Below are 23,111 nucleotides of genomic sequence, written 5' to 3'. Positions count from 1 at the left end.
TCCAGACGAGGGGGAGGGACCTGAGGGTGAAAATCCCGCCCCTAACCCAGGTGTAGAGAGGGAGGAACCTGAGGTCGAAAACCCCGCCCCGGACCCAACCATGGGGCCTGGGGGCGGAGACTCTCAGCTCGCAGCAGCAGGCTGCGAAAGGTTACCTGCCCCCAGCCCAGGTTCGGGAGGGGTCAAGCCTGGGGGAGCAGCGGTTCGGGTAAAAGGCCCAGCGGCCAAGACAGCCCCACCCGTCAAAGCCCCTAGAAGGTCCCCACGGACGCCCCAGCCGAGAAAGCCATGGTCACCAGCCCTCCAGTTACCAAGGGCCGCCCCTCGAGTCAGGGAGAGGTCCAAGGACACAGGTCCTCAGCCAGCAGCCACAGACTGCGGGGGACCAACAGTGAAGGACGGTGCGGTCACGCCAGGGGTAGCGGCGAGCCGCAGTCCGACCAGGGATTAGCCTGGCCGCCCGGAGACGGGCGGCGGATGTATATAGTTTTGGTTTAAGTTTAAGTTTAAGTAAAGTGTAATTATTTAGCTTAAGTTTGGGTGTTTATAATTTAAGTTAAATAAGGTGATGGGCGTTTTATGTAAGTAGTCTGTTAAGAGTGTATCTTTGGGTCGAGGTCACGGGACCCGACCATGCTTCATCAAGCCAGAGAATCTCTTGGGGACCTGGCTGCATGTTCTTTTACATCTTTTGCAGAAAGATTTTCGGAATGGAATGGATCGTGATCCTATTCGCCCTGATCGGGATGAGTGTGCAAAGGAGGGGTGACGTCCAGGACTCCCACATCTACGGGTGTTCGGGAGACAAGGCGCCCCTGGCGATCGATGGGAGCGGTGAACGGGATGCGGAGAAGACCGCCATTTACTTCCACGAGGGAAAGTGGCCAGGATGGCTGGGGTCCAATTCGTCTCAGTACTCCAGCCAAACCGGATTCACGTACGGGGAAGCCTCCCTCCTGTGCCCCCGGGTACGAGTCGTTACTACGAGGGTCAACGTCACCGTTGGAAAGCAAATATGTTTGACGTGTAAAGGACACAGTCCACTGGATAGATGGTGGTGGCTCAGGAAGTTGAGCAAGGACATGAGGAACCCTAAAGTCGACTGGGAACGGTTGGGAAACAACACCCATCGGACGATTACCGGGAGTCATGGAGGACTAAGCGTGTTTTGGGACAAGTGGTGGGAACCGGATCAAGGGATTTACATCTGTATGTGGGGCTCAGAGACGGTCTGCCCCGCAGGCATATCCATCTTTTACCACCGACAGTGGCAAGACACCGGGGAGAGGATGAAGTGGGATACCAGCCTGAAGGCGTGCGCACTCCCATACTCCCCGATCCAAGTCAACGCCACTGAGCTGGTAACCCACCCCCGTAAGCCCCTGCCCACGGCACAGGCGGCGAGGTTATCCAGGGAAGATTGCCCCACTACCACCAAGGGACCAGGGAATGGGTTGGTATTAGTCCCCACTGATCAGATGCTGTATCAGGGGGTACACTACGCAGTAGCCTCCGTGATTTTAAATCTCACGGAGGTACATTTACCGGAGTGGTGCCCCAAAGAAACAGAGCAGTTATACCAGGCCCTATTAAAGGACATGTTCAAGAAATTTTACGAGTTCGATTTTGCCCACGTGGACAAGACCGAACTCTACACCACACACTGAGAATTTTTGGGTAACACAGGAAGGCAAAGAAGGGGTGTATGGAATGATGTTTTTACTGCGTTTAATACTGGGTCCTCTGTCATCAACAGCTTGGATGACATAGAGCTGCAGACCCAGATAAACGGTTTAAAAACACAGTTAAAGAGGATATTACTGGATGAGAACAAGGTAGTGGGCTCGGAGTTGCATGAGGACCAGGCCATGACGGTCCATTTAAAGGAGACCATAGCCGAGTTGGAAAAGCACACAAAGACGGTAAATGCTCCCATAAGGGAGGACAGAAATGCTTCTGACCAGGCCGCGCAGAATGAGGTGTGCGTGTTATACGGGGCGTGGTTACTGGGCGAGGGCCGCAGTAATCTGGAGGATTTAAAACAAGATTTGGTCTCCTCCTGGATTAGCAACAAGCACCTCGTAGCCCTCCACCCTTTTGAGAATGCATTGAGCCCGTGCCAACTCCGGCTAGCCTCCGAAGCCTACCCAGTCCCCGTGGATTGTGGGTGGTCCAACCACACAATCATGGGAGTAGTAGTTAGGATGCCGGTCATGGGTAGGACAGCCCGACCCGCACCGGTATACAGGGTGGAGAACATTGGAGTCATTCAAGGGGGTACACACATTCGTTTCACAGCGGTCCCGCCTTACGTCATTAAGTGGGAGCACACTATGACAGGTACTGACCTCTCGGTGCTGGAGCCGGGGAGCGCACATAATCCTGTGTCCCCAGCACTTGAACGCCTTTTCAAAACCGCAGTGTGGGTTCAGAGCTGTTGACGCGAAGCCTATAAATTGTACCATGGAGGCAATGGCACAAGGCCATGTTCCCCCGGGGGTGGGACATATTGGCCTAGAAATTCAGTTGGCGCCGCGCCAGGGCTTTAGCGCCGGAAATTAAGCGCCGGCGCTAAGTCCCCCTGCGCGCGCCAAAAATTCAGTAGCGCCGCGTCCAAACGGCTGCCGGCGCTACAGGAGGGTGCCAGCGCCTTGAAATGGGCGCTGACTGCCGCATTGCGGCGCAATTCCGGCGCTGCGGCACCCGATGCGGTGCGGCAGGCTGGGGAAGTGCAGGCCTCCTCCTTCAGTTAAGGAGGAGCTGCCTGCACCCGCCCGCTGGCCATTGAAATCTTGAAAAAAATGAGCCCGGCACCTCGGAGAAGTGCCGGGCTCGCAGGCCAGACGCATCTGTTCCGCGGGGGGGGGTGGAGGAGTCCGGGGAGGGAGGTGCGGGCAGGCGGCCGGCGGGAAAGCGGCCGGCCGCCGCGCGACCTTAATGCGCCGGCGCTAACTCGCGCAGGACTCTGCTGAAACATCGTTAGTTGCGGCTGCCACGGGCGAGGCGGCCGCAACTCAATTTCGGCGTTGGGGCCCGTCACCACGGCAACCGGGACGCTGCGCACACCGATGACGTCATCGGTGCCGGCGCAGCGCAACCGGTCTAACGCCGATGGCAGGGCCCCACTGAATTTACAAACCGGCCATAACTCCGGCGCTAGGCCCTCTAGCGCCTCAAATGGGGCGCTAACTCTACTGAATTTTCAGCCCATTGTGTCACCACCGGCACATCCCACTACCAGCATGGACAGCATAGTTGGTGTCCGGTTAGTGACAGCAGTTTCTGTTTTAAACCCGAGGCAGAAGTTCAAGTGGCCCAGGAGCGAATTGTCCCCATTCCTGAACCCTCCACTGTTCACCTCACTGTGAAGGAGAATTTTACAAATTTGCAAAAGTACGTAGCGCACTTTGGCTACGAAATTCCCCCTCTCCCTGAACATCTAACCAAAATACTCAAAGCCGTTATAGTTTCGCAGAAACATTTTTATACACTCGAACAGAAAACAGTAGAGATAGGGACTAATATATTGGATCTTGTGACTCCACCCTGGTGGAACATTTTCAATAATATAGAGGTCCCTTCGTGGATCAGATTGGTTTCCCACATTCTCATGGTTTGCCAGTTAGGGATAGTGTTGTATTTAGTCTGTATTCAGTGTAAGGGAAAAGGTCGGTGGTCAGAATTCCGAAACCAGAGGATTTGGAAGGAACACTATGTAAAGGTGGAGGGAGATATGCCGGTTTAAGTCTTTTTCCCTGTATTTTGATTAAAGGATTGTCATTTCTTTTGTGTTTGTTATTTTTATTAAAGGTTTTTCTTTTGCTGTTGTTTTTTTGCGATGCGGTTTAATAAAGATATGTGTACCAAGTGGTGCAGAGGTGTTGGACCCCTTCCATGCTTGGATGTGTGTGTAAAGTCTGGAAGGGGTCCAACACCTCATGCCTCCCGTGATATTTAGCTGGGGCGCTAATGGCGGTGTTATCCTGTTGCGCTGCGCAGCCACCGATGACGTCATCGGTGTGCGCAGCGCCCCGCTACCGCCCCGATCGCGATATTTGGCAGCGACCGCCTCTGTAGCGCCGCTTGCTAATCGCGCCCGGTTCACGGGGCCTACCTGTGGCGGCAGTGGCGCAAATTAAGGTGGAGGTGCGGGGCGGCCGTTTTTTTCGGCGGCCGCCTGCCAGCACCTCCGTCCCCAGCCTTCTGTTCTCCCCCCGCGGCATTGCCGGCTGTTTTCCGAGAGCCCGGCACTTCTCCTCGGTGCCGGGCTCTTTTGCCAACACTCGCGATCGCTCATCGCGCTGGTGCAGACCCCTCCCCCTTAAGAATGGGAGGAAGGCCTGCAGTACCGCAGCGTGCCGTGCCGCAGCGTGTGGCGCTGCGGCATGTTGCGCTGCGATATTCAGTTTCAGCGCCCTAAGAGGGACGCGGAGCGCCTCGAGCCTCGCCCCGTGTCCCTCTTGGGGCGCTCAAGCTGAATTTCCAGCGATCGCTGCTGCTCCGATCGCAGCGCAAAATCTGGCGCCCAGGCGAGCTTGGCGCCCTGTTTGCAGCTCCACCCAATTTCTCCCCCTTTAACTTTGGGGTACTCGAACCTGGACAATGCCCTTGCAGCGCCTGGAGGCCACGTGACGACGACAAGCTCCAGAGAGCACCAAGAGCGAACCCTGAACCCAACCGCTGTTTTGAGTCTAACAAACCTTTTGATTGGTGAGCATGAAGTTCTGACCCCTCATTGCTTAATCTAGTTAGGTATAAGGGGTGGGATAAGGATAAGGGGTTTTGTTAAGATAGTTGTTTTCCCTCGATGTGCCGTGTGTTCCCCATTCCCTGTATATAAGTATATAAGTTATTATTCATTTGCATTTGTATTTTCGCCTGTAGAAGTGTACACTAGTAATTTTTCCCATGAGATTGTATCAAGCTTTTCCTCTTCAATAAAATCTTGGTTTTGGTTACATCCAACCACCTGTCTACTCGAGTCTTCTCTGTACCGCCGCCTTGTACCTAAGTCCGGTGTCTAGAACCCAGGGGCGTGGGAGCGATTCGAACCGCTCACAAAACAGTCAGGGGCATAACTGACTGGGCGTATGTATGCGCCAAACAACACCACCACACGGCCACCCCCTACAACTTGGAGGCGGGTAGGGAGCAGGGGTGATGGATTACGGTCGGGTAACCCGGGAGAACGAGTTTCCCTCAGGCTCTGCCGAATTTAACGGTGGAGCCTGATTAACATTTTTTTCTCTGTTTGCCGCCCGCCCCCATCCCGCCTCTGTTAAAACCAGATGTGGGCAGGTTGGAGGTGAGTTTGGGTTGGGACTTAGATTTCTACCCACCTGACCCAAACCCACCCATTTTTGGGGGTTAAAATTCCACCCTATGTGTTCAAGTCTCTAGAGAGGGGCTTGATCCTACTACCTTCTGACTCAGAGTTGAGAGTGCCAACACCGAGCCAAGGCTGCAGGCCAGTGTTGCTCAAGAGAAATCATTAACTAGCCACAGGTGTGGCTACGGCATCACTGTTCGAACGACTTACATATACACACAATACAGGTAACTGTACTTCACATATGTATTTTTACTTAAACATCTACCATCATTCAGTAACCAAGGAAGTGAAGCACTCCCAAAAATCAAAAAACACTTGCACACTCTGCCTTCGTCTTATCATTTTACCAACAAATGCACAAAAAGGTTGAAGTACACATGCATACTCAAATATGAGTATTGAGATCACATGCCCAACGACGGTGTCTATTACTCACTTTTTATTTTCTAATCCAAAATGCAGTTAGCCAAAATGCAATGGCTGATGTATTGGCAACACCATAATACAGAAAGCAGAATTACTTTGAAGGCTAGGCCCCTGAAGTCAGCATCTCTGTCCTCCTCAGCAGAGCTTGGAGCCCAGCTTGCCCTCCAGCGAGCCGTATCCTAGGTTGTACTTTCCACTACTCCCTGCTCATACTCACTCATCCCTACATTACATCCTGTTGTAATGTAGGGAAACACAGCAGCCAACTTGCACACAGCAAGGCCCCACAAACAGCAATGAGATAGTGACCATTATAAAATGGTGATTGGCATCCAAGGTACCAATCTCTGTGCTGGTGCTTGGGAGGACTGGAGTGAGTGATGGTGCTTCTCCTGGAGGATTGTTCTTCTCCGAGTCCTCTTCAACCAGGTCCAGATGTTGTGATGGGCCTAGAAAGGGACAAGAGTTAGAATGGCACTAAAAGACTACATTGTAGCAGATGATTATCATCCCTACAGCATAAAGTTGCCAAGCTGCTTGAATGACTGATTGCTTGAAGTAAAGGAAGAGCTACAAGTAATAAGCAGACACCCTGCTGAGTGCAGCACCCAGCCCCGCCATCACTAATGCTCTTTGCTCTGGATGGCCCAATGATATCCATGGCTGGCATTTGGGTGAGGATCTGGATGCTTGCAGGACCCTTCACCAGAGAGGTAGTCTTAGAAAGATGTCATCTGCTGCAGCTGGGACAGATCTGCTCATGTTGCTAATAGTTACTATTGCCTTGAACTCTATGCGACTGGCTACTTTCAAGCCATTTTGGGCCACATGTATCAGATCAGCTGGTCTGCTGTGGACCACTGCATACATCAGGTCATTGATTTATTGTTTGCTTGTCCAGGCCTCAGCATAGCTGAATTTAGTTGTCTGGGTTGCACCCCCTGACGGGGCCTTGTGCCAGGAAGTAGGGCAGGAAAGTTGGTTCCAGCTGCTGAGAGGCCTGCAGCAGTGGCAATGCCTGCCTCAGTGGGAGCCTTCTGACTGCCATTGGACGACAACAACAATTTACATGTACACAGCAGCTTTAAAGTAAAAAAAAGTATCCCAAAGCACTTCACTGAGGTGTAAGGAATAAATGGTTGCTGATGCTGAGCCAAAGAATGAGCAATTAGCCCGAGTAGTGAATTGTGGGTGTAACCTGGAGGAATTTGGGGCTGCAGCTTCATTTACATATATCAAAGTTAGCTGCATGGGGACTCTGTGGGTGGCCATATCTCAATCATGAATTTGAGGATATCGTTTTTGAGGAAGGGAACCAGATTATAGAGCAACATTGATAGAAAATCATGGATGTAAACACTCACTCATCAACAAAGCCTGAATATTTTCTCAGGGAGAAACTGTCATGTTGCCTCTTCTTGGAAGTTTAATCTACCTCTTCGATTGTGCCTTCAGTCTTCTCCCCACCCTCCCCCACCCCCACCACTCCTTTCCTTCAGGCCTCTTGCAAACTGATGCAGAAATGTTTTTTTATTAATCATAGGTGTCCTATATGAATGTAAATTAGTGTTATGAGTCAGGAAATGATTAATACAACTTACATTTCTACACGGAGAATAATGCGTGGACAGCTCTTGACAGTGCAAATTGAAAATGTTTCATTGGGAATAGTGGGTTCAATTGTCTATTCCAGTTACTTTTTTTTCCTTATGTTCTATTTTTGAGATACTGGGTCGCACAAGTGTTATTCCAATGCAGTACTGAGGAAGTGCTGCACTGTCGGAAGTGCCGTCTTTCAGATGAGACGTTAAACCGAGGCTCCGTCTGCTCCCTCAATGGGACGTAAAAGATCCCCTGGCACTATCTCGAAGAAGCGCAGGGGAGTTATCCCCGGTATCCTTGCCAATATTTATCCTTCAACCAGCATCATTAAAACAGATTTTCTCATCATTATCTCATTGCTGTTTGTGGGACCTTGCTGTGCACAAATTGGCTGACGCATTTCCTGCATTATAACAGGGACTACACTTCATAAGTACTTCATTGTCTGTTAAGCGCTTTGGGATGTCCTGAGGTTGTGAAATGTGCTATATAAATGCAATTTTTTTAACCCCTAGTTGCCCTGAGAAGGTGGTGGGCCTTCTCCTTGAACTGCTGCAGTCCTTTTGGCCTGGTGCTTCTATGATGCTGTTAGGTAGGTCATTCTAGGATTTTGACTCAGCGACAATGAAGGAATGGCAGTATATGTCCTTTGGAAATGCTGGAGTTTGTAAAAGTACCAACAATTCAGTTCTAACACAAAGCTGTACTTACATGGATAAAAATACTATGTGAAACTACTGTTTGCCTAGTGATTATTTTTAGATTTCCGAGAACAACCTAAAACTAGAAAAATCTCATCAAATCTCAGATTTGGCATGTGACTATCCATGCTAATCCAGTCCAATCCGATCCACTCCGCTGTAGTGGAGCCGAGTTCAGTTCGATCCGATGTGCTGTAATCCAGTCCTGTGGTGTATGCCAGCTCCAGTCCTTTACTTTCACTGCAGGGAGGAGTGGGTGGGTGGATTGCAGCACATCAGAGCTCACGGATAGTACGGAGCTGTGCGCCGATTGACAGGCGTTTCCAGTCAGAAAAAAATAGAAGCCCGGTAAATGCAGCCGTGCCGTTGATTGAACCGTGTGGTGCATTGGGGGGAAGAATCAACATCTGTCCCAGGGGCTTGTGTGGTAGGTGCGTTTCTAATGGCACTGGAGCTACAGGCGACACAGCCGGTTGAGGTTTCCACAATGTGTTGTGTGTGGCCTGTATTGCTTCATAAAATGGCATTTGATTGCCAGTTGTTATTGTAAACTTAATGTCTATTGTTTGACTGGTGCAAAGGCAGATTGCATGCCGGAAAGTTTCCATCTACGTTGTGTAAAACCGCAGAGCAAGGTGAATGCAAAGGTTACGGTAGACTGCAACTAGGATGCTGGATACAGCAAAACCAAGAAAGGACCAGAGACAGCAATGCAGATACTGTAAAGACAGGTTAAATGCGAAATACTTTGGAGGATAAGAGACTAGCATTGTGATGAAAGCAAGTACTGTTCTATATGTACACCTACGATACATAATCTAACCACTAAGGTATTTCTTGTATGAACTATTTTTTCTGAATCACACTGAATGTAAAGCCATTGAAAATGTTCTTAAAATGTCATTAAGTCTGTGAAAAGTGAAATATTATTTACATATTTACACAGTTTTACAAGTTTGTGAGAAATAAGTAAACAATTTAAATTCAAAGGGAATCTTATGGTTTTGCAAAGCTAGACTTCTTAATTCTTTATATTGTCCCCCATAGCAAAATGGTAGAAAAGTCAAATCTCAAACATCCGGAAGGCATATTATGCAAAGTGAGGACATTAAGTTCATACCTAAATTGTGAATAAATATTTTTCAGAACAGAGTCACAAATCTGGTTATTCTCTTACTTTAATCCAATTTTTTCAGAATTCACTTATTTGAAATTTTAGCTAAGCAGTGACTTTGATGTGGCATGTGATGTGATGTCATCATGTAAAAAAAAATGTCCTAATAAGATCTTTTTTGAGTCCTGAAGGTGAGCCAGAAAATAACCCATTGGAAAGTTGCTTAGAAATAATTATTTATGAAAAAAAATTCTGAAACTTAAGAATTTGTTTTCTCAGAGAAAGTACCTTTACGATGATAAACATTTGACGATTGGTTTAGAGCAAATCATTTATATTGCATCAATAAAGCCGTGGGTTATGTTTGAGCTCAAAATGAAATAGATGGCACTTTTATCATCTATTTTACTAGCAGCTCTCCTGTGGCATTGCTCACAGGTAATTCAGGACCTGCGGTGCAATTTCTAATGTCTACCACATTCTCGTGTTGCCTAAATACGATAGCAATTCACTCTTTGCTTTAATGCATCACATTTACTGAAGCAATACACTAATATGTGCATTCCACAGGGGTCGGTATTGAGGCCACTTTTTTTATATATGTCAATGACCTGGACTTGGGTATACAGGGCATAATTGCAAAATTTGCAGATGAGACAAAACTCGGAAATGTAGTTTATCAAGGAAGAGGATAGTAATAGATTTCAGGAGGACATAGATTGGTGAAATGGGCAGACACATGGCAGATAAAATTTAATGCAGAGAAGCTTGAAGTGATACATTTTGGCAGGAAGAATGAGGAGAGGCAATATAAACTAAATTGTACAATTTTAAATGGTGTGCAGGAACTGAGAGATCTCGGGTGGGGGGGTGTTCACAAATCTTGGAAGGTGGCAGGACAAGTTGAGAAGGGTTTTAAAAAAGCATATGGGATCCCTGGCTTTATAATTAGAGACATAGAATACAAAAGCAAGGAGGTTATGCTAAAACTTTATAAAAACACTGATTAGGCCCGAGCTGGAATATTGTGGCCAAGAGATTTACTAGAATGGATGAGGGGCTTCAGTTGTGTGAAGAGACTGGAGAAGCTGGGGTTACTCCTTAGAGCAGAGAAGGTTAAGAAGAGATTTGATAGAGGTGTTCAAAATCATGAAGTGTTTTGATAGAGTAAATAAGCAGAAACTGTTTCCAGTGGCAGAAGGGTCAGTAACCAGAGGACACAGATTTAAGATAATTGGCAAAAGAACCAGAGGTGACATGAGGGGAAAAAAATTACGCAGCGATTTGTTATGATCTGGAATGCACTGCCTGAAAGGGTGGTGGAAGCAGATTCAATAGCAACCTTTAAAATGGAATTGGATAAAGGGAAAAAATGTGCAGGGCTATGGGAAAGAGCAGGGGAGTGGGACTAATTGGATAGCTCTTCCAAACAACCGACACAGGCACAATTGTCCGAATGGCCACCTTCTATGCTGTGTCATTCTATGACTGGTTTTAAGGTAAAAATATTGCACACATTATTCCTGAAACATACAGGCCTCGGATATACTTATGATACTAGTTGCATATTGTTTTATAAAACTGGCTTTAAATGAAACTAACTTTGAATTTCCACCCCAAAATTTTAACTCCAAGTTATTTGCATGATAGTTATTTTTGCTGTACCTATAATGGTGGATTTGCAGTATTTGCTCAAGGTGCTGGTACTTGTTTATTTTTCCCTCTTTGCTCCCCAATTCCCTCCTCCCCAATTCCTTTCTCAGTTATTTACATGATCATAAAGGTTATTCCCCCCCCCCCCCTTTTTGTACTTCCCATGTGGATTTATAGTTCTTGGTGATGCTTTTAGTGTAGCACTGCCTATGGAATCACCAGTGATCAAGTGGCCTTTCACCACTGTGTAGGCCTAACTCTCTGGCTGCAGTGTCCAAGGTCAGTATCAAAGTCTTTCATAAACATGCCCAGGGCAGAAATGGAAACATCAAATCCCCTTCAGCAATACAGAAAAACTCAAACATCATTAGCTCAACATTTTTTATTTAAACTGAATAAAATAATGGGGGGGAAAAAAACTGAAGTTACACTTTGGGTGTGAAAGGTGTAATGCAATGGATGCTGCAAGACTTTTCATTAGATCAATAGATGTTTCTGTTTCATAAGCATAAACAACAAGACTTCAAACTTAGATTGAGCTATTTTTGCAAATACAATTAAAAATTGCAATGCAAGTTCATTGCTTAGTATTTCTTCGGCTTCTTATGTATTTTTGTATTTATCAACGTTTTTTTCAAACTAACAACGTTTGAACAGTTTCTTTACATAAATTATTTTGAAATCAGAATTTTGCTGAAGGTTTCCCAATATAATTGTCATGCAGTAGAGATCCTGAGTAAGGACTGGGAAGTTTGATATTCACGTTGGATACATATATTTCAAATTAGATCAATAACAAAAAGGTATAGGTGACAGTTACCTCAGCTAACAATCAGCGCATCTTTCTAAATGTGGAAATGAGACTCTTAATAATTAGTTGCCATTTTAGCAAGTTTTGAACTCTTTATTTTCTTGTAAACATTTTGAAATGTCCCTGGTGCTGACTATCTAGCTGCTTTTAGAATGGTTTTGATGTCTGCACCTAGCCTGAAAGTTCTGTCGTGCAACTTCATCTAACCAAGTAACTTGCAGTGTCTGAAAAATCAACTTTGGCTGATGAAATGATTGATTCAATGCTTACTAGTTTGCTCAGATTAGCAGTTTAAGTGAGTAGTTCGTTTACTTTTCCAGGGATGAATATTTAGTGAAATTTCTGGACTATTTAGGCACGTTGATGTAGATAAATGACGTGTGTTGCATAGCTTACATCTAAAAGGACTTCAGATCCTCGCAAATTTTTATTGAGCATAAAATTCTAAAAATCTAACCTGCAATACAAATCAAAGTTACCCACAATACTGTATATGTTGTTACTAATTTTAGCCTCAAAATGCAGGGATTGTTTCCATTTGTAAAAGTGTGATTGATGCATGTCAGTGCCTCATAGCAAAGTAGATGTTATGAGCCTTGAAAGAGCTTCTATCTTATTAACAGAACATTATAAAAATTTTATTTCAGAATAAAGAGAAGATGGAGTGCTTCCCAATCTTTTCTGTGGGGATATTTGGAGGCCATCTTTAAGAAGGAACCGGTCAATAGCTATCAAGAAAAGGGATTGATAGTTGTAGAGCTATTAACGTATCTGTTTGTGTGTTAGGAAAACTAATAGGGATCTGACTGGTAGAACAAAGTCCATGATTGAGATAATCATACATAGATTATGAAAGGATGGGCTGAATGTTGTTTTCTTGATTCAAGCTTTCTAAAGCTTTTTAAGTGCCTTGGGATGTTTTACTACGTTAAAGGCGCTATATAAATGCAAATCATTGTATCATTAAACCTCAATGAAAGACTAATTTGTAATTACAATAGAACATTTTCCAATTCTGATTTTTTTCCCCATAGTCTGATATGTATTCTGTCATATGAGTTGTGACTTCTTTGTAGAGTTTAGGAGAGTCTGGAGTTTGATAGACTCCTGTAAGTTCCACTTGCTTGGCTTTTTGACATGTATGCATGTACAGACATACTTACCAATGCTCTGCATTTCACATGGGCATCAGCGTTTTTGGGGCATTGTCTGTTTGTGTTCGCAAATGAAAATTAGTACTGCTTTCGTCTTCTATCTCCTGTTGCTGTTGCAGCGGATTGAATGCCGCTGTGGGCAAAAATTGTCAGATAAGTGTCGGCCTGAATGGTGGGGGAGAGGAAAGAGAGTGCTTATGTGAACTGGGGCAAAAGGTGAGCTTCAGTTTGAACTGGGGACAAGAGAAAGAAGAGTGGCAGCGTGAACCAGGCAAGGGAGCACGAGTACCACCTTGACTGGCTCAAGAGAAAGAAAAGACTGCGTTGAATAGAAAGGAGAGTGCTAGTATAAAATGGGGGAGGAGGAGAAGGGTGCCAGTTTGAATGGTGGGGGGGCATACGGGGCCCTAGCGTTAATTTGGAGGATGCAGAGGGAGGAGAATAATGAACTGAGGAGAAAAAGTGTGTCTCCTTGTCACTGTGGCACAGAGCACCAATACTTATCCATAATAGCTTGCAATTTCTCTGCAAAAAATGAAGGAAAAATTGATATTTTCTAACATTCTTCTGCTATTCAAGTGATAGAATGTTGGGCATGCCTGTGCTCCAGTGCAATTTCAGTCTATCTACAATGCCATAGGCCTATATTCAGGACTGTTTTTCAATTGTCAGCTTTTTTGAAGCTGTTGGACAGCTTTTGCCAATTTTCCATGTTGGCATGTAAAGATTGATACAGATCTTCTGCTTTTCCTGCCAAATCTCCCTGAGGAGATGGGCTGTTAATTCTTGTCTTTGGTTTAGACTATATGCTGACAAGCTCAGTGAACATTCCCAACTTCCATGTAGACAAAACTCTGGTGTAACCAGTGTTTTGGCGGATACGGAAAGTCTATCATCAATTTCTATTGTAAATTTTGTTTTTAAACTGTATCTGAGATATGTCAAAAAAAAAATCCTTCCTTCTGTCTTGGCTCGTTACACTTACCGGTCCATCCTGAACAGTTTATTTTTCAAATTTGTTTGAACGTTTACGATTGACCTGCCAGATGATTTACAGATAATGACACTGCCTCTGGGCCATACAGAGCAGGGAAGTCGCAGGTTCAGTCCCTGGTTTGTGCTGAGTTAACTATTCTCACATAGGGCAGTTGTAGAGCTGCTGTAATTGGTTGCAGAGCCTCTGGGCTAAAGAAAGAAACATCAGCCAAGGTAGGTTTGGACGTTGGGTGAGGACAGAATCAGGCTTGCCTGTGATATCCTCCCCTCCATAGCTGAAGAGTCTGCACAAGTACTGGTCACTTGGGCAAATTATCAGAGGGAGTTTGCCATCTGTGGAACTATGTCCTAGCAAGGTGCCTTCAGGGAAGCAGGGAAGAAAATTGGAGGAGGAAAACAAATAAAATCCTAAAGTCTTAATACTAGACAAAATCCCTGCTGATTTTGAGAATGAACACAAACAGCTTTTGGACAGTGTTGCAACATAGACGCAGGACTGCAGGTTGGTTTCCTACTCTGTAGAGTTTTAGGTTTCAGCTGTGGTACTACAGGGAGGTGCCTGGGTAGCTTTGTGTCTTGCTGCACAAATGAGAGGGAAAAAGGTATTACCAGGCCAGTGCAGTATATCTACTAGCTGCCTGATTAAAATTGGTATTAATGGATGCCTGTAAGCCGGTTGTAAATTGCCTTTTGGGCTGGAGGTGCATGGTCCAGGAGGAGCTGGATATTGAGAAGGAATGGAGGAGGAAACCTAGAGGGATTTGATCCCTTCAAAAGGTTCCATCAGCATTTTATAAGAACAACTTTCAAAACACCTAAACAAACCGGTTCTTTTGTAATGTTCTTTTTTCATAGATTTCGGTGATACGGTTTTGAATGTTGTACCAAATTTATGTATTTTAATACAAGTGCTTTCTGTCTATCAATATTAACATATTGGTGTTCTAATGCATGATACCTCGGGTTATAACATGGTTTCAGGTCTATCATTCCCTGCATTCTTGATTTTTGAAACTCCCTTGTGCCATTATTACACTGAAGCCAGCCACTTCCCCATTGGGAGAGGAGGAAGATTGGAGAGTGAGGTCCCCCAGGCTGCTTTTGCTTATTCCTAGTAGCTGGTTTAGAGCTGGTAACTGGCCTAGGCCTAAGACTACAGTATGATTAGTGTCCTGAGGTGGGGAAGAACAGAAAAGTCCTTAACCCTGTGCTTACCCATTCCTGAGCACATTCAGTGTTAAGATCTCAAAATTCGCAGATAGGATTTCAGACACTGGTTACGCTGCTCTTGCAGAGGATGAGAATTATGAATCTTTGAAATCTGAAATGTACCCTTTACTTGTCTTCAAGTATTGGAGGGTGAATGGCCTTTTGTGTGGGTGTGTGCATTTTTGCAACAATTGGTACTTGTTATAGTGCCTTTAACACAAGAGGTCTGAGGAAAACAAGATGCAAAGATGAAGAGGGGTGACCAAAAGCTTGGTTGAAGATGTGGGATTTAAGGAGGGTCTTTAAGGCAATAAAGGAAGTGGAGGGGGAGTTCCGGATAGTGGAACTTAGGCAGCTAAATGCGTGGCTGCTAAGGTAATCTGGAGTCGGGGAAACAAAGAGCTGGGGGGAGTTAGGGCTGAAGGAGGTTATGAAGATGGGGGTTGGTGGTGATGGGGTTAATGACATGGAGGGATTTAATGTCGAGGAGAAGAATTTAAAATTTACACCCATTGTAGGTCAGTGAGGACAGGGAGAATTAGATGATCGAGTGGGACTTGGTGCAGGATAGAAAATGAAAAGCAGAGTTGGATGAGCTGGAGTTTATGAATGGTGGAGGATGGGAGGTTGGCAGTGAGTACTAGGGGTAATTGAGTGTGGCATTGAGGAAGACAACCATGAAGACTCAGGCTGAGGTAGGGGTGCAGCAGGCAGTGTTATGGAGGTGGAAGTAGGTGGTCTTTGTGATAGAGAGGATATGAGGTCGTAAATTAAGCTCCAGTTTGAACATGATGCCAATGGTGTGAACAGTCTGATTCAGTGGATTACATACATAGGATATACGGCACAGAAACAAGCCATTCGGCCCAACCAGTCCATGCCAGCGTTTATGCTCCACTCACGCCTCCTCCCATCTTTCCTCCTCTAAATCTATCAGCATAACCCTATGTTTCCTTCTCCCTCATATGCTTGTCTAGCCTCCCCTTAAATGCATCTCTACTTTTCACTTCAACCACTCCCTGTGGTAGCAAGTTCCACAATCTCACCACTCTTTGGGTAAAGAAGTTTCTTCTGAATTCCCTATTGGATTTCTTGGTGATTATCTTATATTGATGGCCTCTAGTTATGCTCTTCCCCACAAGTGGAAACACACACTCTGTGTCTACTCTATCAAAACCTTTCATAATTTTAAAGACCTCTATTAGGTCACCCCTCAGCCTTTTTTCAAGAGAAAAGAGACCCAGCCTGTTCATCCTTTCCTGATGTGTATACCCTCGCATTTCTGGTATCATCCTTGTAAATGTTCTCTGCACCCTCTCCAGTGCCTCTATATCCTTTTTATAATATGGCGATCAGAACTACATGCAATACTCCAAGTGTGGTCTAACCAAGGTTCGTTACAGGTTTAGCATAACTTCCCTACTTTTTCAATTCTATCCCTCTAGAAATATACCCTAGTGCTTAGTTTGCTTTTTTATGGCCTTGCTAACCTGTGACGCTACTTTTAGCAATTTGTGTATTTGTACTCCCAGATCTTTGTTCCTCTACCTCACCTAGATCTGAAGGAAAAGTTTATCGGACTTACTTTCCTTTCCCCAAGACACCTCCCAAACTCTGGAACACCCTCCCAGTAGTTCAGAAAATGTCTTAACCAGACATTTGTCTCATTCATTTTAAAGGATATTAGTTGACAAGATTTTTTCTATATATTTGGCAGCCTATTCTACATATCTGTGACTTTGGAAGGGTGGGGAAAATCCTTATGATTCAAAATCTTATTTCAGTCTTGTTAATATTCTCTTGGCTTCTGTTTCTGAGCTCAGACTTCAAATTAAATAATCTGTTTGCATCTGTAACACCAATACCTCTCGGGCGTTTTAAAAAAGTGGATCATGTCTCCTTGCAGCCATTTCTTATTTAAGCTGTGTGGGTCTAACCACAGGCATCATCCCTGTAGTTCTTGAATCCTTATTTATGCAATAATACTCTTCAAAACTGCACATATTTCAAATGTGGCCTTACTAATGACTTGCATTAGGGGGACAGAAGGATATGAGAACAGGGTGGGCACATGCTGGGGTGGTGGATAAATATCAACATGGGCTGGTTGGGCAGAATGGTCCGTTTCCATATTGTAATTTCTATGAATGACTTGTTTTCTGCTAGTCATCTACTCCAGCATTTGGTTACCCTTTATTGATGACATCTTCACTTGACTTGATCCTTTCAGTAATAGTAATCTCATTAAAACACCATTCCTTTTCCACTTTTTTTGCAAAATAAGCTTCCTTCTTTCGGTGCACTTTTTATTTTTCCTGTTCCAAGGTGCGTAGCCGTACATTTATCTGTGTTAAAATCTATCTGCCATTCCTTAGCCTCTCCACTTAATAATCTAGGTCATCAAAGTACTCCTCCTTCCAGAGCATTTATGATTTGAGACCCTAGCAAATGGTATTTCATGTGAACAAATTCAAAGTAATGAAACTACAGAAGTGAAATAAACTGAGAATATAAATTAAATGACTCTTGGCTACAGGACACCATATAGGAGAGTGATTCGGGGATATTGGTGGATAACTCACTGACACCATTGGCATAATGTGTAGCAGCAGTAAGGAAAGCTAACTGGATCTTGGGATGTATAGCAAGGTGGACAGAGCACTAATCCTTGGAGATGATAATGACTGTGTACAAGGTACCGGTAGGGCCACACCTGGAGTAGTGTGTAGTGCAAATATATCCAGGCACTGGACGTATTCTGGAAAAGGGCAATCAGTGATGCCTAGTTTCAGGTATCTGAGCTAAGAGAAGAGGTTAAAGAGGCTGGGACTGTTAATTGATATCTTCCTAAGCTTTCTCTTCACCACAAAGTTCTTGAGGGAATCGGATAAATTGGACACTGGTGATATGTTCATGAGTCAGGGGACATGGGCTCAAATTTAGAGGATCAAAGGTGACCATACAGTTTAGCTTTAACTACTTTACACAGCGGATGGAATGTGATAGTTTTTTTTTGGAAAAGCATTGGAATGAGAGTCAACCTGATTGCACGACATAATTCATATCATTGAGTATTGATGATGACTGAACACTTGATTCTGTGGCTGCAACAAGTAAAGATTTTTAACACAGAAATAAATAATCACAAAATCCCCATCTTTGATAAATGACAATCCTTGCAACATTGTGAAAATAGTGATAAGATAATTACTGTATTCTTACTTCAGTTAAATCATTGAGAACAGTTCAAATCCATAAATGACAATCCGGCTGTAGAGCCTTAAATATATTTCCTTTTTGTTTTATTAAGCTATACTATCTCTTGTCTTTAGGAAAGGCCAGGGAGTTTATAGCTCTAAGGTACTTTTTGTGCTCATTTAACGTGAATGATATCAATACTTGACATTTTATCAGAACCAATGGCAGTATTGAGAATTACCATGTCAGGATAGTGAGATCCTATCCATAACGCAGAGCAAAGCTCCACAGTCTGTAGTCTGGCTAATTAGTGCTCTTTAACAAACTCGGAACATCTTCGCTTCCACAACCAAATCACTTGTAAATTTTCTAATTCCCACAGCAGCCACCTTTATAGTTTCTGAGCAAGATTGCCAGTTTAATGCTGTTGGCTCATACACATTAAGGGTTAATACTGCCCATCCTCATTTCACAGGAGGCTTTTACATTTAGGAAATGTTCGCCGTATCAGTTTGGGCTGACTTTGATTCCAAGTCTAGAAGTAAGAGGGTACTGTGCTAACCCTCTGTCAATTAGTTTTATGAAAGCTAGTTTTGAATATTTTTGTAAAAGAATATTTGAAAGAACTATGACTCTATCGGACCAAGTGCTGGAAAATGGGATTAGAATAGACAGGGCTTGATGGCCGGCGCGGACACGATGGGCCGAAGGGCCTCTTTCTGTGCTGTATAACTATGACTGTAACTTTACTTGTTTTTTAAAATGTGAGTGAGGAGATCAAAACTATGTTTATGCAGTGGAGATTGCTTGCGGTTGAGCCTTATTTTTTTTTAAAAACATCTTTCTATGTAGAAAATAATTTTTGAGTACAGTGTTACTTATTACATGAGGTCACTTCTTGCTTAAACTTAACAGCCTGGAATTTGTGGTCGGAATGATGGCGAACCGTTCATTCTGCCTTTGAAACTGACCGCAACTTCGGGATTTGATGCAGGCGCATGCAGAAATCCCAAACTTGTGGTCAGTCATTGACAGCTCCGAAACAGGCTGTGCTGTGCTGTGTTCCTCCACCCCCCCCCCCCCCCCCCCCCCAGCAATCTGTGTAATCAGCCACCCAGGAAAACTTCAGCTCTTCTGCAGTAAATACGCTGTTAAATTCCCCACTGAAAGTTAGACCCAAAGAGATTGGGTGTAACTGGGGTTTTGACAGTGTTATTACTGCTAAACAAATGTTAAGGGTCTGGAAAACTAATTTTAAATTTGTGTAGTGTGAAATTTGTCCTTTATTAATAAAAAATTATAATTTAAGAAACTTTTCAAAACATTTAAAAAAATCTTTATTTCAGGATTGCCTTTTCCCCATGTGAGAGCCCCAATCCTTCTTTTGGTCTTAAAATTCTAATTTAAAAAAAATAGTTAGTTAAAGAGCTTTCTTGTTTGCTGTCTGTGAGAATTCTGCATTTTGATTGGTAGCCTAGACAGCCGGTTGACGTCACAGCAGTTCGAACGTGGGGATCCCCACTACAGTTCGTTGATTTAAATTGAAGGTCGGAAAACCTGAAGTCTCGGCACCGGGATTGTGAGATCCTTGTGCGAAGCGTACTTCGGGACCAGCAGTGAACACGGTCACTTCACTGCTGACTGCAAATTCCGGGCCAACATTTTCAGTCCAGATTGACTTAGGATCATTTCTCTTACTTTTCCCCCATTTTACATGGGCATGATCTTGGATGCACATTAATTCTTGCACATTAATTCTTTCTTTCACATTTTCTGTAGGACATGAAATACTTTTTTGATGGCACTTGATACAGCTACCATGTGTTATAAGGTTTCTACAGTATAAAGCATCTATCCATATCCTTTTAACATTTTGACTAAATTGAAATGACTGGGGCCGTGATTTTGCCGGCCGGGGTGGGTGTCGCGGTCCCAGCCCGCTGCCTACTGCAGCCCGCACTCTCCAAGCGCTTTTTTGTTGATTGGGCTTGTTAAGCCCGCCCTGCGAGGTTCCCGGCCAAAATTAATAGGAAGCGGGTCTGATGATGTCATTTGATGCGTCACCAGCCAGTTTCCTTAAAGGGGCCATGGCCAAAGTGATCTTGACAGTCCTGCTTATGTTTATGGAGGGAATCATAGCACGCAGGGAGGTTCTCTTCCCTTCTCCTAGGCGAAAGAGACCTCCCCAGGAGATCAACGCAGCCTGTTTGCACATTGCACAGGAGGCCACAGGACCAGGCTGCAGTGGCACAAACCAATGATCTGAGCAGATCACGAAACGTTACTGCCAAGCCACACTCAACCTCATCCCGCTGTGCCACTCATCACATCCCCATAACTCTGCCTTCCCTACCCTACTCCTGCACATCCTTACACCAACTTACCTTGCACCTCCACCCAACTGTCTCTATCTACATTATCACATCCCCATCTCATTAGCCACCCCTCACACTCCCCCTCATCATAGTCCAATCATACCAACTAACAACACACGAGGGTAGGCACCTGGGTGGTTTAGCCAATGTACATGTGAAGTTTCTGTTGTCATACATTTAAATCTATATTTTCAGCACTTTACCTTATTTGACAAATCTATCGTCAGCTTTGGAAGTGTCTTGGTGAGTTCCAGTGAATGTTGAGACATAGCTTTCTGCCCCCCCCCCCCCCCCCCCAATTGTGATGACTGTGAAAGAAATGGCTTGGACATTGTAGGGTTGCTTTATGGTGTGGGGTGGTGTCAACCTGGCATATCATGTGGCAGCCAGGGTGTACAGCGTCAAGTGAAGTAAATCTGGCCATGGTGATGCCATCGCTGGCCTCCCCGGCAGCAATGTTTTCCTGTGCAGCATCAGGTGATTGCGGAGAAGGTTGGTGTTGTTAGTGATGTTGGTGTTGGGGCTGATCATGGAGGGATTCAGAGGACCAAGGTGAGATTTTTTCAAGGGCACTGATGTTGCTGGAATAGATGGCAGCTGAAATTGAGATGACGGAAACGATCTGTCAGTGGTGAGAGAGCTTGCTCCAAGGCGGTGACAGTGGATCGAGAGTTTACTCCAAACACTTCCAAACTGCATAAAGCTCAAAAGTGTCTTCCAAGTCCTGAAGGCTCAAGCTTCTGACATTGGAAAGTGACCAGCTGTGAAATGGTAGCTTTCATACCGCTTTTGCAGCTGTCACCTATTCACAGCACTGGGGAGACATAGAGAACCTGACGTGAACCCCGTTACAAAAGTGGGAAAATAGAAATAGACTGGCAAAATAGTAGTTAATAAGCATTTAACTATCTTAAATGTCTCCCCCGCCACTTGGTGTCGGGTCTGTTCTGCAATCGCAGACCTGACACTTTGGAAACTTACATGGCAGCGAGTTCGGAGCGGGTTCCCAACCCGCTGTCAATCATTTCGATTTTTGACAGCTGACTCGCCTCCGAACCTGCACTCTGAGCACCGGCAAAATCGTGGCCTGGGTGTTTTAAAATGCCTTTAGCAATACAGTTCTAGGCATACCATGAGTGAATACCATAAACCTTCCTGACCTTGACTATTTGATAACTTTGTCAACCTGCCCAGGATCAACACAAACTACAGCAAGCCAACAGCACAGAGCTAAATATAACATTAAATGTCAATATATGAAGTCTAAACCTGGGAAGGCAATATAATGCTACTTGAGATTAATCCAAATTCTATGACTTAATGAAATTGTAAGTGTAAAGGTTTTTAAAAATAAATCCTTTTGCACGGTGCATTGCTTTGGGCTTTTTATATGGCAATCTTCTGCTAGAACTGCTTGGAAACTACCCCAGCAATCTATTGGAATAAGTACTCTACTAATGAGATTGAACAAAATGCAAAGCTGTTCATCGCTGCAGACATTCTACATGACTGATTCTTGCAGTGTGTTTTACACTTGCATTGATAAATAATCAACTGTCAAAGCAAGTACTTAACATCCAGCTGACTGTGGTATGTCTCATCATATAGGGCAAAAAGGCAAGTGGATGAAACTTGGTTCAAATGATCCGGAGCTAATAAACTAAGTTTTGGTTAAGATGATGTCAAAATCAAGTAAAGAAGCATTGGCTTCATAAAAGGAACTGTAGTTAGAAAATCTTTCTTTGTAGCCATTGTTCATTTAAATCAGCAGACAGAACATTAGGCTGAAAAATCTCCAACTAGAAGAGCAGCCTCAATGTTAGATTTATTAAAATTACTACAATGCAGTTGTATGTATTTGCGGATATGATCTCCCATGACCTTGCACATGGTCATTCAGCGAATATGGTCCTGCTCTTGCATGTTGCTGTTGCCTTCATATTACTGTTTCTCTTTTGTCTTGTCTTGCCTCTTCTGTCTTTTTTTTCTCTTCTGCTCTCTCCTTAACTTTTCTCTTCTCTCAATCCTCTTTTGCTCCTGTCTCTCTTTTTTTCTCCTTTTCTTCTGGGTGGGAGGTGGTGAGTGGCTGGGAAAGGAGCCACTGAGGGCTGCATTATCCAGTGGATTTTCTCCATCCTTACTTTGTGTAATCTTGTGGTCAAACCTACTAGGTGTCAATAGTTTACTTGACCTGATGAGTTCGTCCTGCGCTATGTGGGAAAATCAGGGACACCTACTGTGTCCCTGATGACCATGTGTGCGGGAAGTGTATCCAGCTGCAGCTACTGACATACCTCATTGCGGCACTGGAGCTGCGAATGGATACATACTGGAGCATTCGTGATGCTGAGGACATCGTGGATAGCACGTTTAGGGAGTTGGTCACACCGCAGGTAAAGGCTGCACAGGCAGGAAGGGAATGGGTGACCAGCAGGCAGGTAGTGCAGGGGTCCCCTGTGGCCATCCCCCTCTCAAACAGATATACCACTTTGGCTATTGTTGAGGGAGATGGCTTATCGGGGGAAGGCAGCAGCAGCCAA

At 44.6% G+C, this 23,111-nt stretch overlaps 1 protein-coding gene across 7 annotated transcripts in view; it reads left to right on the top strand.

Moving 5' to 3' along the window:
• Window positions 1-8,300: 8,300 nt before the first annotated feature.
• osbpl6 (oxysterol binding protein-like 6) overlaps window positions 8,301-23,111 on the top strand; it is a 205,293-nt gene continuing 190,482 nt past the window's right edge. For 5 of the 7 annotated variants that reach the window (XM_085986073.1, XM_085986071.1, XM_085986068.1 and 2 more), the window contains exon 1: window positions 8,301-8,488. The gene's annotated coding sequence lies outside the window, so the exon portion shown is untranslated. Of the gene's footprint in view, window positions 8,493-8,608; window positions 8,892-23,111 lie in introns of those variants that run through there. The other 2 variants (XM_085986069.1, XM_085986070.1) reach the window with 2 other exon arrangements.

Source organism: Somniosus microcephalus, chromosome 4 (genome assembly GCF_052327205.1).
Source record: "Somniosus microcephalus isolate GS21.2 chromosome 4, FLI_Smic_1.0, whole genome shotgun sequence".
NCBI lineage: Eukaryota > Metazoa > Chordata > Chondrichthyes > Squaliformes > Somniosidae > Somniosus > Somniosus microcephalus.
This window is presented reverse-complemented; position numbering and strand designations above follow the sequence as displayed.